Source organism: Chaetura pelagica, unplaced genomic scaffold (assembly GCF_000747805.2).
Source record: "Chaetura pelagica isolate M959 unplaced genomic scaffold, ChaPel_1.0 scaffold10, whole genome shotgun sequence".
Classification (NCBI taxonomy): Eukaryota; Metazoa; Chordata; class Aves; order Apodiformes; family Apodidae; genus Chaetura; species Chaetura pelagica.
In genome coordinates, this window is record NW_009952263.1 from 4,626,479 (window position 1) to 4,645,757 (window position 19,279).

Genomic DNA, 19,279 nt, shown 5'->3' on the forward strand with positions numbered 1-19,279 from the left:
AAAGACAAGAGGTAATGGGCACAAGTTGCTCCTGGGGAGATTCTCATTGTACATGAGGAGTAAATTTTTCACCATGAGGACAATCAAACATTGGAAGAGTCTCCCAAGGGAAGTGGTAGGTGCTGCCACATTGGACAGTTTTGTCTCAGCCTGATAGGGTGCTGAGACATCTCATATAAACTGTACTGTTACCTGCAAAGGTTGGATCAGAATGATCCTTGAGGTTTCTTCCAACCTGGCATTCTGTGATCCAAGGGTTTTTCAGCATTCTTGTCATACACATAAGCATCTCTTCTCATTCATATAGTTAGGATCAAGTTTGAGTAAAAATTTGTTTGCAAGCAGTATCTAATAGCTATTATTTTGATTCTTTGTGTGAGCAAGGAGTGTTTGCAGGTTTTGTCCAGGTTTTTCTGTCTGTATTGTGGAGGAACTAAAGATTTTTGACACTACTAAATGCATACAGAAATGTTTGGAAGAGACTGTTTTGTTTGGGTTTAATAACATTTAACATTATACAGTTCTCCAAAGCCTTTCATCTTCGTTCAGTATGATAAACATTGCCTAATTAATCACAGAGATTGCCCTACCTTGTTATCTGGTAGTTGAGCCAACAGGGCTGGGGTTAAAGTACTTTGATGAAAAATCAGGATCCTTCTATGTCTTAGCACTGTGATTGTTCCATGGATGAAGGCAAGAGTTGAGTTTGCAATTCAAATACTATGTTCACTTTAAAATGGTTTATAGAAGATAGAATAAAAGGCAGCTATCACTACCTATTCATTTTTTTAATGAGCTTATGAATTTTAAAAGGCATTTCATGGAAGAAAAAAAAGCCCTCAACAACAATAATTTCTGTGAGATTAAGGCTGAGAAATAAATGAAAAGTCAGAAAAGAAAAGTTAGTATAAAAGCATGGCCCTTTTTCTCCTGCTGTTATTTACTTATTGCTAAAATAGTGGTTTATCAGCATAAACTATTAGTGAATTTATACAGCACATAATGCAAATTGGATGTCAATACCATGCAAAAAAAAAAAAAGGCAAATGGAAATGTCTGCAATTTTCACATTTACAAAATTATTCATGTTTCCTATTTATCTTCCATTTCACATTTAGAGTGCAGAAGAAAAACCTAAAAAAAAATTATGATTTTTATGAAGGAAACATTTTTAATTCTTCTCAAAAAACATAGAAGCAACTTCATGAGTTTTATATAAGCAACTGCCACAGTCCATCAGATATATAATGAAAGCAGCATTAGAAGCTAATTAGAAATTCTAATTATGAGAAGCTAAACCAAGACAAAGCACACCATTTTCCTACCCTGTGCTTTGGAAAGTGTTGTCTTCCTTTCCAGGGTTCTGAAGACTGAGGAGCACCACAGACAGGATGGGGTGGCACTGCACCTGACAGTCCTGGTGTTCAGCAGCAGGACCTAAGCACCTCTGCTTCTCTCTCTGCCATCATCACCTGGCTGACCAAGTCCCTGGCCCTGGAGTTTGAGGGTAACATTTCTTTAGACAGAAAACAGATACCTTGTGGCCTAGGAAAACGCACCAACTGCCTTTTGCTCTGCTAAAAGTGAGCTGGTTAATTGGAGCCAAGGACATTGATAGTTTTAAGTTAATTATGATTGCATGTTTTGGTGGCAAAATTAGACACACAAAGAAAATTTTACATGCTCTGTTTTAAGAAGTTATTTACAGAGACACTGACCACCATCTCCTGCATTTTAGGTGCTTTCATCCTTTCATACTCAAAAGCCAAGTATCTGAAGCTGAACAACAAAAATTATGCACAAAAGTAGAGATCATTTTCGAAAAAGCAGCCACATCAAATCTCACGGAGCATAAGAACCTAAATTAGCATAAGATTTTCCCAGTAAAACCTAATGATGCTATCAATTGGCAATGAGGACAATACTTAAACATGTGTTCTCACTTTTCCAAGTGATTAGAGAAGAAACTACAGTAACCAGCAATTTTTTGAAGTTGGCTTCTATTCTGTTGCACATAATTACATGGTCATTATAGGTCTGGACAACGTTGAGTTTTCTTGATCAAATTAAATTATGCAAATCAGACAGAAAGACCATGACATTTTTTATGTTAATATTGCAACTACTGATAAAGAAATAGTTTCATGCCTTGTGAATGATACCTTAGGTCAGGGCTTGAGATATTCAAGCCATTCAAAAACACATGCTAACAGACCTTGATCTTTTCATATTCTTAAGCTGGGTAAGTCACTGTGACGGTTGAGAATGCAACAATAGGCACAGATAGTACAATCGAAAAGAAGAGTGGAAGACCTGAATATAAAGCAATGTTGGAATACTACTGCACATAGCAACTTAATTTAAAATAATTCTGTCAAAAATCACAAGAGGAAAGACTGTCTCATCAAGAGGAGTTCTGTTCACCATGCCAATAAAAAGGACAAGTAAAATTGATTTATAAAATTAATTATTAAATTGTGCAACAGAACATGTTGGTCCATCTGGGCATATCAGTTACTTGTGATGTTTATAAACTAAAAATAATTTCATTCCTTAAAGCACAAAAGTCCCTTTTTTATGCATAGATAATATACTTATATTAACTGAGCAGGCATTCACAAAACTTTATTCAGTTTATGTTCATTCACAATTGACAGTAAGCCTGGAAAATGGTGTGTTGCTCACAGTGAAAATCCATAAGGAATTATTCAATACACTAGACTGCCCTTAGGAACAGGATAAATTCCTGCTGTGTGATAAAGTGCAACAAGGAAAGCATAACAGTGTTACTTGGATACAAATTTCCAAGTGAAAAACTGATGCAGAGCAGCAAAATCTTTTATGAGATACCCTGAAGTCCTTATACCACTATGTACCTGAGAAGATGGGGAATGGCCATTGCTAAAAAGTCAAGTATACCAGCAGGCTTTAAGAGAAGTGAGAGGTTTTTAATTGTTCATGTTTAATGACCCCTCCTTTCCTTGAAACTAGCTGCAGAGGCAGACATGTTAAACACTTTCTCTTGCAACCATGGAATACTACATCTGTTTTCAGCCATGAGAACACTGTGAGTTGTTTTTCAGTATTCACTAGATTGTCACTTTGGCTTTCATTCTTCCTGTAAAATCTTGCTAAGTAGTCTAACTGTCCACAAGACAGGAATTTTTTAGCTTGAGCTTGGGACCATAGATATCTGCAGAGGAAAAGATCCTGTCATGGCTAAGAAATACCATCATCAAAGTGCCTTATCAGCAATGAGTATGTCGAAGCCATTTAAACAGTCCGTTTTCCCAGGACCAGGCATTCCTTCCAATGTTCACTCCTCACAACACAGCATTGGGGAAATTATTTTTCATTTCTCTGCCAGATGCATATCTATGAACATCAGTGTCTGTGAGGAAGGATTTTTTGAGAATAAGACTCTTTTGAGTCAGCAAATTGTTTAGCTTTCCTGCTGCAAACATGAAGCCGCAAAACATCTTTAAAAGGCTAAGAATATGGCTAAATATGAATTCTGTTTTGCCAGCAGATGAGATGAGGGCTTTATCTTCAGACCTTGTCTGCAGTTATTTAATACTTCATTACCATCTCTTTGTACAGAAAGAACATTTTTTTTGGTCAAGAATCCAGGCCCCACTGTGATAAGTACTATATAGTCAGTCAGTCAGAAGAAACATAATTTTCACAAGTATTGGGCTTTACTGGAAACATCTGTTTTTTGTTTGTTTTTTAATATCACAGTATTTAAAGAGGTACCTAAATATGGATTTAAAAGCCAAACTTCAAGCCTGATAGATAGTTTGCTAATAGCTTCTAGCAAAACTTCAGTGTGCCAACTAAAAACACACATACACACATTGCACTTTTCCCTCTCCCTTGAATTTCAGCTGCTTTTGCTAAAAAACTCAGTTTCACTGCCCTGGGCCAGTTTTGCCTACACTGCTAAGCAACTCTAAGCACAGACTTCCAAAGGCTCATTGGTGTTCTTGCAGTCTCTTTCAGGTGTTTTTTGGAAGGACCAGAGATAAAACATTACATAGTCTGAGCCACATAGCACACATAAAAACAGCTTGCAACATTCCCTGTAGAGACACTAGCAGGGGACATTCCATTTCAGGGGTAAAAATTTCAAGGCAAAACCTTTTCCATGTTTAGGTCAGCTGTTCATTCACTGTAGGATGTTTTTTCTGCCCTGCTGCAGTGTCTAATATCCTGCAAGGATATCTGGAAGAAACAGACATCAAGAAAAAGGCACCTTCTCTCTGACAGCTTGGACATAGAGCAGAACTGAAATACAAACTCTAATTAAAGGGCTTTCTGCCCACATTTTTCTGTGTACTTTCCCAGTTTGGGTCCTGGGGTTTTCTTTAATGGATTCATCCCCTGATGCTGCCTTTCCAGCTCTCTCTTAGTCAGAGATTACAACAGCCTTATATCTGTGAGGTGAGAGAGAAGGTGCTTAGTGATGTACATCCATTGAAAGAATTAAATCAAGGTCTCCAAGAGAAGAAGTAAAAGTAAATGAAATACCGAAGTGATACAAAACAAACTGAGAGCAAGTCTCAGAACGTTTTTCAAGAAGCAGTAAAGAATAGATGATTCTGCCCAAATGTTTTTCTGTCAGCTTTGTATGTTGCTCAAGGGGCTAAGGAGAACTGAAGACCTGTGCTACCCTCATACTTGATGTCTGTGAGTGAGTGTATTTGTCTTTTTCTGCCCTATTTGTTTTTTTTTTCTGCCCTCTTCATGTGCTTGCAGGTGTCTTCCTTATAGTTCATATACAGAAAAGTAACTTTAAAAGATCGTTTAGCAGCAAAATCAAGCTCTGTATTTAGGACATACATACCAGAATTATTGATGCACATAAGTTCTAATTTAGGCCATTTTGTATATTCATTGAGATGCAGTTTTTGATTATGAGTTCATACACTATTTCTTCTACAGGTTGTCTGCTCTGTTCAGTGATAACTTATTTTTATCTGACACATTCATTATGTGGTCTGCAGGCCTCATTGAAGCCACACATCCATACTCTGTCCTGAATGTAAAATAATGTCACTTGTTCCTAGTGCTCCACAAAATATGAATATTACTATCTTCCTAGTAACCCTATGAAGAAAAGTGATAGTATCACCCTTACAAGAGGAGAATTAAAACGTCAAAATAAGATCACTACTTTCCAAGTTTTCCCAGCACCCTACACATTCTTGGTACCCATAATTTTACTTTTCCACAGACACATCTTCTCTTTACCTGCACAATTCGAGTAAGGAGATAGAAGTAGAAACATAAAAAGTTGGACACGTCAGCTGTGAAAAAGAGTACAGGCCCAGCTACTGCCATAGGCTTGTGCCTGCCTTGCTTTGTTCTCCACTCCACCAAGCCCTCTAGGTCTCCCACTCTAGCTATGGCATTGTATCCCTGACAATGCCCCCAGTTCCCTCTTCCCACATTCATCACAGTAGATTTCAATTTAAAACTCAGTGAAGCATTTGAGTTTCTTGTAATAACTTTTGCTTTAACATTGCAGAAGGACACATTTTTCCCTGAACTCCATCTCAGAATCAGACAAACCACTTTGACTGAAACTGGTCAGACACAGGAAGAAAAGATAAAATAAAATAAAGTAAAAATTCCCTGGAGGACACAGTAGATACTTCAGGTGGAACTGTTAGTCTGGCAAAGCTACTACTGATAGACAAGTTGATCTAGAAATACCTCACATAAAATTACGTTGAGGGGCCACTGCTGTGGCTGTAAAAACAAACCTTCAGAACTTAGGAAAGGTCAGAGGGCAGGAGCTGTGTGTAACCTTAAGCCAGTCCCACAGCAAATCTGCTTAGAAAAGCCTTTTTAGCTGCCAAAAGGCCCTCCTTTACGTGGACGTTACAGCTAGAGCTGCATGAACAGCCAAGCCATTTTGTCTACTGCTGTACAGCACACTCCATAAAGTTTTTTACTTTATGACAAAGTACTGGGATTTTACCATTGTTTACCACCTGCCCTCATTTCAGCTGCCCTTTCAGTGATTCCTATGGGAAGCTGCACTTGCACAGTGTCCTGTGCTTCACTAATGGGGGAAGCTACCAAGGAAAGCTACCTCTGGCCTGCCAAGGGCTGAGCTCCTCCACAGCTCAGCAGCTGTCCAGGCAGTGGGAGGACAAAATGAAATCCAGATGGTTTGTCCCTTTCAAATGCAGTGAAATCATCTTGAAGAGCTTTTCTAGCTCTACCACTTTCAAAATGAAACATTTCATTTTTTTTTCCCAAGCATTTTAAGTATTATCTTTAAAAATAAACACCACAGGAACTGCAGGAGATTGCCTGCCATTATTGGTTCTGGAAGGACTGCTGACTGAAGCTCTACACACCAGCAGAGCAACAGCGATTTAAAGTTCATTAGTGTTTGGAACAATTTCTCAGTGAGAAGATTAAGAGGTCATGAAAATCACTGAATTTCTTTGCTTCGCTTGAGTTTCAAGGTAGGAAAATGTGTGCAGCATTTACCTGTTCAGACTCTTGAGGAGGCTTGCCCATGATGGGAGATAAGACGTCCGCTTCAGGACTTAAAAATTCTTGTAAAGGACAATGTTAAAATAAAATACTAGACTGTGAGGGTGAATCTTGATAATGCAGCCTTACAGTATTGCTCAGAGGAAACAAAAGAAAAGGTGCTATGCTGCTACAGCTCAGAAATTGCTTTATTGTCTGACTCACACTTGGAGCAGAGCAGCCTCCACTCCTGGCATCTATCACAAAGCAGCAGAACAGCACAGAGTTACAATTTTTAAATTACAATGGAAAGATGCTATTATTTCCACTTTGTAGGACTATGCTAGAAGCCAGCTCTCTGCTATCTAGAATAGCTATTTTCTCCTCAGTCTCAGAATGTGTCTGCTTGGGTCTCATTAGAACATAATTTCTTTTTGCTCAAATATTTTTGCCTTCCTAGAGTTACAAAGAATAGAACTGAAAGAAATTCAGCAACCTTTTTTTTCTGTTGGTTTCCCTACTGATAAATTTGTTAATACAGTAATTAAAAGCAAATTAGATTCCTCTATAGCTACAGAAGTAATTATGGGCCAAGTCTAATAAAGGCTGCCAAAACAACTAACAACTCTCAAACTATCTCATATAGCACTTTGTCCCCTGTGGGTTTCTAAAAGCTTAGCAGCTTCTTTCCTTTCCCAGCCAATGTCTTGCAGCACCAAATGTAAAATTCCAAATACCATCCCTAATACAGAGTTGGTATCGAAGGTTTTGTTGTCCTCTGGGTCCTCCCTACAGATCAAATCTTTAACAGATTTAAACTGGAAAATCTTTAATGGCTTTAAACTGGAGGAGGTTATAGTTTAGTTAGATATTAGGAGGAAATTCTTCACTTTGAGAATAGCAAGACACTGCAACATGTTGCCCAGGGAAGTTGTAAATGCTCCCTCCCTGGAAATTTTCAAGGCCAGGTTGGATGGGGCTTTGAACAACCTGGTCTAGTGGGAGGTGTCCCTGCCCATGCAGGGAGGTTGGAACTAGATGATCATTAAAATCCCTTCCATTCTATAATTATTTGATTCAATGAAATCTCAGCTGATGGCGGAAGGTGAAATGACCTAGAGCACAGGGACAAGCCAGAATGACAAAGCATCAGGCTAAAAGCCTTGAACTCCATGGCAAATCACCTTCACATTGTATTTACCCAGCTCCACAGTTTCACACGATCTTCATTATGTGCTGCCTCTCTTTAAAACCTTCATCCTCCCACACCACCCTCTCCTGCCCTTGCTTAGTCTTTCACTGTTAACCAGGCAGGCCAACCAGTGCACACAATTCCGTTCTTGAAGAGCTGAAGTGCCTCAAATAGCCACATTTGGTAGGAGACACCAAACCTGCAGTAGGGCTGTACCGTGCTCTGTAACTAAGGAATAATGAGACAATACCTTCCTAAGCTTCCTCACTCCTTTCCAAGGAATCCACCATTCCTGTTAGGTCAGTTCCATATTTCTCCTGCTCTTGCAAGTAGCTACAAGGGAGGAGAGTTGCATCTGCAGAGAAGCAACAGTCATTTGTGCTTTAAAGGTGTGTGTGATGTTTTTGCACATCCGCAAAATAAAGGAACTAGCTCTCCTGCTTTGATGGAAATACTGGAGATCCTACTCTTTGTTTCTCATGCTCATGACAAAAAAAAAAAAAAAAAAAAAAAAAAAAAGGAAACAACAAAACTGGTTTTATGTTTTCCTTAGTGACTTTTAGCTTGGGCACTAAAGACTAGGGTAATTTTTTTTCCTTACAGCAGAAAAAAGACATTATTCAACACAGACAATAAGAATGCACCAAAGAGAAATCTGTAATTTATTTCTGGTGCTTGATTAACACTGAGAAAAACAAGGAAGTAAAAAGCAGACTGAAAGACAAGGACTATAAATTTATTTCATTGGATTTCTGGCTTTTTAAGCCAGATTTACTAGATACAATATCTTAACTTTCTTTTCAGTCAATATTTCAAGAAAATAAAAAGTTGCATTTGAGAAGTTCGCAGTGCCTTTCTTTTTCCAGGTTGTATCATGTTTCATCTGACATCTGATTAAGCAGCTTAATTTGAAGAAGATTAACTGTTAGGTCATATTTAGCGTTGGTGAAATGTGGCTGAAAACCAGGGCAGGTCAGGGATCTAACCCTCTGCACATTTAACCTGCTGAGGAGCCATGTCTCCACATGAAACAGTTATTAAAGCTTTGCAATGCACTTGTCTTCTTGGCTGCTCTCATAGGATGTGCTACAAGGCTCTTCACTTGCATGGCAGTGGATGCTAAGAAAGGGCTTCAGTGCTGCGCACCTTTAGCTACAGAAAGGACCCCAGCTCTCTTTCCAAATCCCTGCCACACACACAGGTGTGGTAGGACTGAAGTATTTCTCAGTTCTCAGATGAAAATGTTTCTAATTTTGATTTAACAACTGCCTATTGGAAAGTAGCCCAAGGATGCTGAAGAAAATTATTAGAAATTAGAAAAATGTCAAGTATTTTTTGCATTACTCTGTCTCTATCTTTTAAGAAAAATAATGCGCTGAAAAACATTTGCCTGTGCTGTTCGTTGGATTTCTTCTGTAATGATGAGCTGTGCAGACCCATTCTGATTCGGTTTTTCTCCAACAACCCACTAGTTTAGTTTAAAACTGGAAACATAAAATTATTTCACTGGAATAAGTCTGGAGTGACACGAAACTGAATCAAATCCCCCCCTGCGATTTTTGTTCTTTTATGGATTAGTTATGTTGGTATAGCTACTGTTACAATATTTGGACAGTCCTTGTTTCATTGAAGTTTAGGAAACTGCCATTGATTTCAGGATAAGGAAGAAATGTTCTTGCTGTGTCTATCACCATTTTCCTAATTAACACCAACAACATGCCTTTGGAAACTGTTTATTTTATATTCCTTGCAAAGCAGAGTCTGTGCTGCTTGGTTTGCTATTTTTAACTAGAATAGGTTTTAATAAAATTGAGTTTTTAATACGGCTGTAGAGCTAAAGCTTAGACCTTTAGCTAGGCTCTCCAGGCCTGCAGGGCAGAGTTCTGACATTTCTCTTACCATTATGTCTAAGCTACAAAAGCCAGAAAGCAGCCAAAAACACTGTCGGGTAACACAAACAGGATCTGAGAAGTAGTATGCTTGGTAATAAGCTTTCTGCGTTCATAAGTATTTCATTTATTGTACATTTTACACCCCAAGTAGGCATCATTTTTTCCTGTGGCTTGTTTCATGATCCATCTTCCCTCTTTAGTAAAATTTAGTACAATTCAGTACAATTCCCCCATTTATTTGGCTCCTGAGTCAAATATATGTCATCTGTTTTGCCAGACAGAAAAAAGCATAGTCTCATACAGGAATTTAAATGAATCAGATCATAAGATGGAGTTACTCTATTAAAAATAATTTATTACCAAAAAAAAGAAAAATTTGTATCTGTAGAAATACATCTATAGCTGCAGTACACATATCAGCAGAGGCAGGCAGATCAGGTAGCAATAGTGCAGTGTGAACAAAAGGTTTGAATTAATGCTTGTGCCATCTGAACCAGATTTTACAGCACTTCTGCAAAAAGAGTCCAGCAATTTCTTCCTAATACTCACCATTATATTTTTGCTCGTTTCCTTCTCCTTCACTCTGACTGCAGTCCTCAGGGATATGATGCATCTGTAAGAACCCATCATTACATCCTGCCCAGCTTGTTTTCAACCCTAGCACTTTAGAGCCGTTAGAAATGGACTGATACTTCCGTGACTCAGAAGTCTGAAAGTTTCACAATTCCCATCTATGACCTTGGTGCTTGTTGAAACTCTTCAAATGCACAATTCTCAAAATCTACCCTGTCATTGAGAGCCCAGCAGTGCAAGGACTGACATTCCCCTGCCCTTAGCACAAGGCCCCACTATCACCCCAGCTTGGGCTTGCAGGGGAGCAGCAAAGAACCTCCCAGGGCAAGCAAGGGCTGCCAGGCACCCAGGGACTGAAATCACAGCAGGGAGCTCAGAGGACAATTGCCCAGGGGGCCACTCACTGACTCTGGGTCTTTGGCTGCTCAAATCCAGATTTGCCTAGCCCATTATTTTCCCTTCAAGCATTTATATAAGCTAAGATCAAGACCATATTTGAGGGAGAGTCTCAGCAACACCTAGAAACAGCATGACCACATGTTGGGTGCTCAGCATGACCGAGTGGGTGCTCAGCCCATGTGCAGACACCCTGAGCCTATGCACAGTATGGCTGGTCTGAATCTAAGCAATTGTAGAGTAACATCTAGAAATAACCAACAGAAATAGAGCTTACCTTGCTAAAGCCTTTTTCTCAAACCGTTCTTAACCTTGCAAGGTAGACAAGGACAACTACTGAGCTGGACATTATTCACTTGCATAAAGCTATACACATGAATTGGCAGAAATATTAACTTTTCACTTTGTGTCTCTCATAGCCATAGAAGACTCCACAGCAAAGATAAACTTGAACTGGAAGAGGTGCAGCAAAAATATAGCAGGACCATTAGAAGAAGACACTGAAGAACCTGGCATATATACCAGCAAAAGGCAGACTCGGTGGGGATACAAGAGATGAATAAACATCAGCAATTATGCATCTAATGACCCTACAAGGCTGCACTGGCCCAAGAACAAAAGGATATAAAACAAGCCTGACTGACTCGGACTGCCAATTAGGAGGTTTCAACCTCTCTCAGTGGTGTAGTTCTGGAAGGGCTTTTAAAAGGAAAAATGCAAGGAACACACAGCTCTGGGACTGAGAAATGCTTCACCACCTGTGGCACATGGGGCCCGTGGAAGTATTTACTACAGAGTGCTCCATGCAGGGGTCTAACTGCTCACTACGGGGAACAGATATCTGCTCTCCTGTGCCAAACCCTGCTGACCAAAACAGTGTTGGTCAAGGAATGAAGGGATAAAGTCAGGAACAGGAGAACAAAGGAGTCAAGGTGAAAGCTCTTCTAAGGATTTCTATATCAGAGTTCAATTTATAGTTTACATCCTTTTTCTATTTTGAACTTACTTAAGCTGCATAATTAGCATTCAGCCTAGCAATGAGTGTGCCAGCCAAGCATTTTAGCTTCAAAACATAATTACTTTTCTTACACTGTTGAGAAAATAAAACAAGGAATAAATTTGGCATGGTATTTCAGTAAAAGAGCACCTGTAAAGGTGCGTTGTTATTAATATTGGACTCGGTTCGGTCTTGGCGTAAACCAGGTGTACCACCAGCACTGGATTTGGCCAACTATGTTAACTATTCCAGTGGTAACTGGTTTAACCTATATCACTGGACATGGCAACAACAACATGACTGAATTAAGTTTTAAACCTATTGTTCAGGTCAAGTCTGATCAGACCATCAAGACAGGGGAAGAGATGTTTAGTCATCATGTGTCATCTGATAGCAATGGTACATTGCTGAAGAAAATTGTTCATCTCCTAAATAACCTGTCAGATCTCCTAAGAAAAACTATGGTAGATGTAGAGCAACACAAGCATTTTTAAGTGACATTGAGCTTTTCTAACATCTTTAATTTTACTATGCAATTACAAGGAGCTTTTCTGCTTGCAGCTACCCATCTTTCAGCTGCATAACTATGGATAAGAAAAAACTGAGTCCTTCCAGCTTTATGTCAGTGTAACTGAACACAGAATATGGACACTAAAGTGAACAGATCCAGCATGTCAGAAATAAAACACACATGAGGGCAAATATGTATCTGAGGGACTACACAGAAGATGACTTTCTGAAGGAAATGTATCTGGAAGAGAAAAGACTTCGACAGAAAAGGAGTGGAAAAAATAATTCAGGAAGGTATAAAAGCTGCCATTTTGGGTGGAAAGAATTAAAAAAAAAAAAAAAAAAAGACCAGTACAAATGACAGATAAGTGCACAGTGCAATGCAAAGGAAGGGAGAAAGAAAGGTAAATAAAGTCCAGAAATCACAGAGGGAGACTGGGACCTAGAAGAAAAAGTAGGCAGTTTAGGAAAGGTTTTTCTGGCATGGGCTCAGCAGAACAGAACTTTGACAGGAATTGCAGGAGAAGAGGAGGAAAGGGCAAATGCCTCAGCTGTGTGGCGTTCAGCCTTATCTTTGGGTGAGGACCTACATGTCAGGAGAGGCCCCTTCTCTAATCCACCCCAGGAATTCAAAGTGTTGTGCCATACTTCACAAGCAAGTGAATCTTCCAGGGTGCTGGTCATATATCTCACCTCACTTTTGTGCTAGCAATTAAAGCAAAGAGACAGAAACTCTGTCATTCTCTGACTTAGAGAACAGGATCGGATTTTGCAGAAGCTGACTTGATGTCTGATCCTATCACATAATCACTCTCATCCACAGGAACCAGCAAGTGACACAGAAGGTCCTAGTCCATAAGGCAGACCCACCAGAACATGTTTGGGTTTGCTAAGCCTGGAGGTATCACATGAATCTGTTTTGCACTTGCATGACAGACAGTAAATCATAGCCTCTCGTGGTCAGAGCAATGCCTAGGTCAAAGAGGAGATTAGATGGTACAGCCTGTTCCTTCATGACTAATAAGTGAAGGCAGCTTCATACCCCACATTGGGATGCACTGACACCAGCTGGAGTAGAGACTGGCAAAGGGAAAGCAGAAAGCCATTATTTTTGAGATTGTACTGTTCTGGGACTACACCTGCTCTGCCAATTGAATTCATATTGATAATATGTAGTAAGCAAACTATTTTTCAGAAAGAGAAAACTTCTCGTTTCTTCTCAGCTATGTGGAGAAACAGTACCACATTTCAGAGCAAACAGCATTAGTTTTTCTTTTCTACCCTTAGATTAAAATAGGATTTAATTCCATAGCCAGAAAAAATACCAGTAACAACTCTTGCTTATTCCTTGGCACCTAATAAAAATATATTGACTGATTTTTCTCGTATTGTTCCGTCTCTACCGCAGGTACATTTGGGAACCGGAGTAAAAACATCTTCTGACAGTGGTCAAATAAAGTTGTGCTATTTTACAGATATTGTATGTCATGAGGGAAAAAAAAATCTCAAAGAAACCCCCAAGCCTATAGCTTTACTTACCACCTGCCTTAATTCCAAAGATTGTGTTGTGAAGGATTGACCTTAGGAGAATAACTTCTCCTCTTCTGGGTGATATTCAGCTGGCCAGAGTAGGAAATTAATACAAAGGAAATGTGGAAAAGGAAGAAACAAGGTTTTCCTTCCACAATAAGATGCTGGTACTGAATGCAAACATGCCTGCTACTATGGCTCCTGGGACTGGAGGTTGCAGGCTTGACATACAGCTTTAAATTACTGATGATTAAAAAAGATACGAGGGAGAAGGTAATTACTCTCTATTATTTTATCACAGATAAAATGTTGCTGTAATGATGCTGTCTGCTTAACATCAGTCCTTTGCCACCACAAACAGTGGTCACAGACCTATTTAATTCTTATGGGGAAGATCTGTGACCTCAGCACAGCAAAATACAAGCTGGGCCAAATGATGCCCATTTAATCACTTGAGAGAATTTACTTCACCGGGAAAGAGATGAATCACACAATTCTAGAAATTTAAATATAGTTGATATTTGTTGATATATACATACATGTTTTGTAAAAAATTCAAACTTAATGAAAGGCAAGCTTACAAGATTATAATTGAAGGTGTGATATTATATTACATATCCAAGGCTGGATGCTCTAGTTGAACCTATGGCAGTGAAGAGCTGTACTGATAACAGAGCTCAAAAACAAACAAATCTCTTCTCTACAGGCACGGGCATTGGCATGTCTGTGGAGAATGAAACCTGCATGAGAAAGTGGCTTTTAACTGCTTCTTCATTCTCCTGAAAGAGGAAACTCCTAGCTCTTGTAGGTTTGGAAGCCCGTGACAAAAAGAAATCTTGCAAAAGTTAAAAAAAAATTATTCTTAAGAAGAATTACACCAGGTGTCACCAAGATATTTAGAAATATTACTGCTCTACTTAGGCGTCATATGGGAGAAAAAATAGAGGAAGTATTTTTTCTAACTGTAAACTTCAATGTTAAGATATTTTAAAATATCGGAAGCACAGATTGATCTAATTAAAGACAGCTGTTGTTTTGAGAATTATAATCCTTGCTAGATCAGAAAAAAAACCCTGAAGAACTGGACAAAAAAACCCCTGGGTCCAGCTGAACATAATTTTTCACTACTGCCATTTGTAATTATCTTCATTTTAAAAGGCTAAAATGTTTGGCTTGTTTTTTTTCACTCTACATTACTTTTAAAAATAAGTGAAAAGTCATCTCATATTGTAAAAAAGTTGAAAAAGTAACTGCATTTACAACATAACATCATATACTTTGATAATTTGCAAAAACCCCTAGAACATACATCTAAAACAATAATTTTAAAACCAAGCTTAATGTTTAATGTTAATTTAAAATATTGTTCATGAATATCCAGATTGCCTTATTTTAACTGAAGAAGCAAGTAAATTTAATGTAAGATCATAATTAAAACGAAAGGAAAAAGTCTTTTTTTTAGTGATAACCCTTGTATCTTAACTGGAATTTCAGGGTGGTAGTTAGACTATAATCATGGAAGCGACACAGCACAGGAAAGCTGTGAAGTTTCTTGTATAACTGTCATGTTCAGGTGTCTTCGGGTGAATTTCCACACGACAAAATAACATGACTTTTTTACAAAGCTGTGGGCGGACGTGACACATGCTGTGGAAACCCACAGATGGAGCCATACCATGCCAGGTAGGTCAGGTTTCCTGCACCAATTATAAACACATATCCCCACGTCTGCCCAGCAGAAGGACTGTTGCTGTTACAACACCTTTCCCAAAGGTTCAGGTTTCTGCATTTGGAGCATCCTCTTCTCTGTGAAGATCAGCAGTCACAGAGTGATGACCGTAGCGGTTGGTTTTTAGCACTATCAGAACAGCAGGCCAAGCTCCTCCCTGGCTTAACTCCACTGACCAACATTATTTTGCCTTTTATTTTAAACAGAATTGCCCCTGTCCCCATGCTTTCCAGGCAATGCTGCTAAAAGTTCATGGAGGCACCAGAAAAGGATAAGATGAAAAGCAAAAATAAGCAATAAATACACGAATCATTGACACGATCACATCTATATAAATGCAAGCTGGTGAAACAGACTGATGGTGATGTCAAGGAAAAGACAAATTATGTCAGAACAAGTCAAAAGGCATCCTGATGCTTTGCTTTTATTTCCTTTGTATAGTGAAAGAATTCTAAATACTTTTGGGTACTCAAAGAATGCATTTTTAAGAAGGAAATTAATTCTCAGGTCCTCGTACAAACTACTAGATCTACTCAAAAGTGATCCAAGCTTAAAAAAAACAAGGATTGGAAGGAGCTCTGGCTTTTCTCCTCCAAGTCAATACACAATATATGTAAGAAAGGAATTATTTCTGGTCTCTGCCTGTATGGTCACAGTGCAATGGGGAGCTGCTAATGTGCACCCGTGAGACTGAAACACAATGCTTGCCAGGATTACCGTGCCAGTGGATTGTTGGTAACAAGGCAACTTGGAACATGGGTAAAGACACAACCAGCACTAAAATTCACAGAAAAGTCAGTAATAAGAGCTTCTCACTCCTGGCAAAGGCTTGTCCAGCACCGAGTGGTTTGCAGTGCCGTGAGTGGGCACCTTCCAACCTTGCAACCTGGCATATGGCTAAATGCTTCACCAGCTCTCACTGTCACCGCAGGGAAGAGAGAATGAGCAGCATTTTCTTCAGAACAGAGGGGGATAACTGCAAATTGAGTGCTCATTGCCAAAGACATTTTTCAGGGGAAGGAGATATTCACCTGAGATTTTCTACTTTTAGATTTTTTAATGCTTTACATTGCTTAAATTTCCTACTGTGTAAAAGCATTCTTATTTTACCATGTAAAGATGTATCTCTACATAGTTATACTCCCTTGGAGTTTGTAGGTTGGCTGAATGCTCTTCTTTCACCTCTAGCAATCATCACTTAGCCAACAAAACCTCTCAGTTCTAAGTTTTCTGCAAAAATCAAGCTTTCCAAGCCTTGCACATCCTTTTGCCATTCTTCTTGGAACTATTGACTTCCTTCCAGTCATCATATTCCCAAACCCAAAAACCTGTATTTGACACATGGTCAACAGCAAACAAGTGCTCCAGGAGGTATTTTTTCCTCAGTACTAAGCAAACCTCTAGTGAGGCTAGGGAGGAATGTGTGTTTTCTACACTGAGTATGCACATTGAGAGAAAGCTCGAGAACCAGCCACCTATTTAGAAATTCCAATCAATGTGAAATGTTGCATCATGTCAATTAAAATTTAGCTTGCAAAATATATAACATACCTTCTGGACAGTGATAATTTATGGGCTCAGTGTTTCACCAGGTATTGTTTCTTCTGATATGTCTGAAAGCTGCAAGGAGCTATGCTAAACAGCTGTTGTCATAGAACTTTTTCCTCATTTTGTGATTATTTTTCCCATTAGTCTGCCAGTTACCATCTACTTAACTAGTTGATCTGACAGAAAATTATGAAGATGGCATACAACTATGTATCCAAGTGCTATGTGCTGATCACAGCACAGTAGTGGCTGACTTTACTAAACATCTCCAAACAAGGGAGCAAGATGCACAACACAATAGCCTAGAAGGAATGGCATTGCATAGTCCAGATCAGCACGGTGTGAAGCAGGAATACATGAGTCAGGAAAAGTAAAGATCTACATTTTGCCACATGGAAACAGAAGAAAATAACGTTAAGGTTTGAGGAATACTCAAGGGAGGACACTCTTAGCCTTCAATAGCATTAACACTCTTCTAGCCACAGGAGTGGATTTCAATCTCAGATCACCCAGACTGTCCATTTCCAAAATGCAATCACAAATACAGAATATGTGGGAAAAGTAGTAGAATCATACTCAGAAAGAAGGAAAAAAAAACCACAACAAAATAGTTAGTCTGACGTTTTGAATAATTTAAGTCACCTGAAGGAAAATCTCTATTTTTTTATAGAATTGCTCATAAGTAGCTATCACAAAAATTTTTGCTGGATCTGATTTTTAGCGACTGATGTGAACTCACTCACAACAAAAAAGGCTCTGGAAGAGCAACTCCCCAAGCAGCTCTGAGACTAACATCTCTTCTTCTTTTCTCTCTCCTGAATACAGCTGTTTCATGTGCAGCCAACTCCCTGGCTGAGGGCAGCATTACCAGCAGCTCCTAGTGGTACATTAACATGCTGGGAGTGCAAAGACCCCAAGGATATTGTGAGCTCCATTGCAGATGCATTAACTGTGATGGAAGCCATTATTTAGGAGTCATTCTACAGCTGTGCCAGATCTTTAGAGAGGCCATTGAGGGTCTTCAGTAGTCACCTACGTATGTCCTTGGAGTCATGCCTCTGTCCCAGTGCTGCTTATGAAAATGATTGAAAATGCCTGAGAAGTTAATACCATAATGATATAATAAAGCTGCCATAAAACTGGCTATGTTACTCACCAAGAAAATGCCCTGTAATATGTGTAATGAGAAATTTTAAGTGGGAGACACGATAGCCACACAGATCTCAGAGAACAATATCATTAGGCTCACTGAAATACTTGTTTTAACCTTTTTTTTCCTGAGCACTGTCAATTCAAAATGAAATAAAATTTATCACTAAACCCCTGAAATGTTTCTTGCTATCTATGTCAACCTCTTCAATAAAAATGCCATCCTATATGTCACCAACTCCGTAATTTTTTTATAATTTAGCTTTCATAAAACCCAACATAAAATGTTGCAGTTGAAATTTTCCAATGAATTATTTTCTAGGAGAAGCTGAAAGAACATAGTAAATAAAATTTTAACGAGAAATCAGACCACTCAGAGTGGAATCTGTAAAGGGAATGCAGGCAAGAAAAAAACACTGAATGCCTGAGCTGGTATCTGCCACAGAGCACTAAATAGCCTCGTCTTTGAAAAGACCAGTTTAGGCATCCTGCAGTATTCTTGCTTCTCTGTAGTACAATTAAGCACAAAAGCCATGACAGCTTTAATCAGATAATTGCAGCAAATCTAGGTTTGGTCCCACTTAAGTGAAATCCTGTTAGGAATACTTTTTTAACAGAGAAAGAGACTAATGAGACTTGGGCATAATTATGCTTGCTAAAATGAAGAGAGTTCACAGCTCAATATAATTGCCAAACAAAATACCTGTTTTAATCTGCCTGCACAATGAAGTCTCCTGTGGAACTGATGTATGCACTGCAATCACAAGCTGCAATTGCAGTGGTTTAAATTTGGGGCTGAACTCCCCCCACACCTGCAGCTGTGGATGCTGCTCTTCCTTTCTGTGCACAGCTCCCCACAGCCCACAACATCAGCAATGCCACCCTGAAATCCAGAGGAACCGGCCTGGAGCAGCTGACTTCCTACCCACACCTCAGAGCAGCATCATTGCCACCAGCTCAAGTGTCTGCTGCTCCCACATCAGCAGTGTAAGATGTTCGGGCAGGAGAATTTTTCTTTTCCACTGCTCAAGAATATTTTGAAGGCATAACCAATTGGTTGGTTTGTTTACATTATGTTTGTACCTGTTTTCTCCACCCAAAAATTTCACTCATTTTGGTGGGGGGAGGGGGAAATGATACCAAACCCGGTGGGCCTGTGGAAATGACACCAAAACCCTAAGGAAGACCTGCAGCTGGGCAAGTACATGAAAGGAAAGATAATCTTGTCCAAACATCACTCACTTCAGTAGACTGCAGTATCCTCTTCCTTT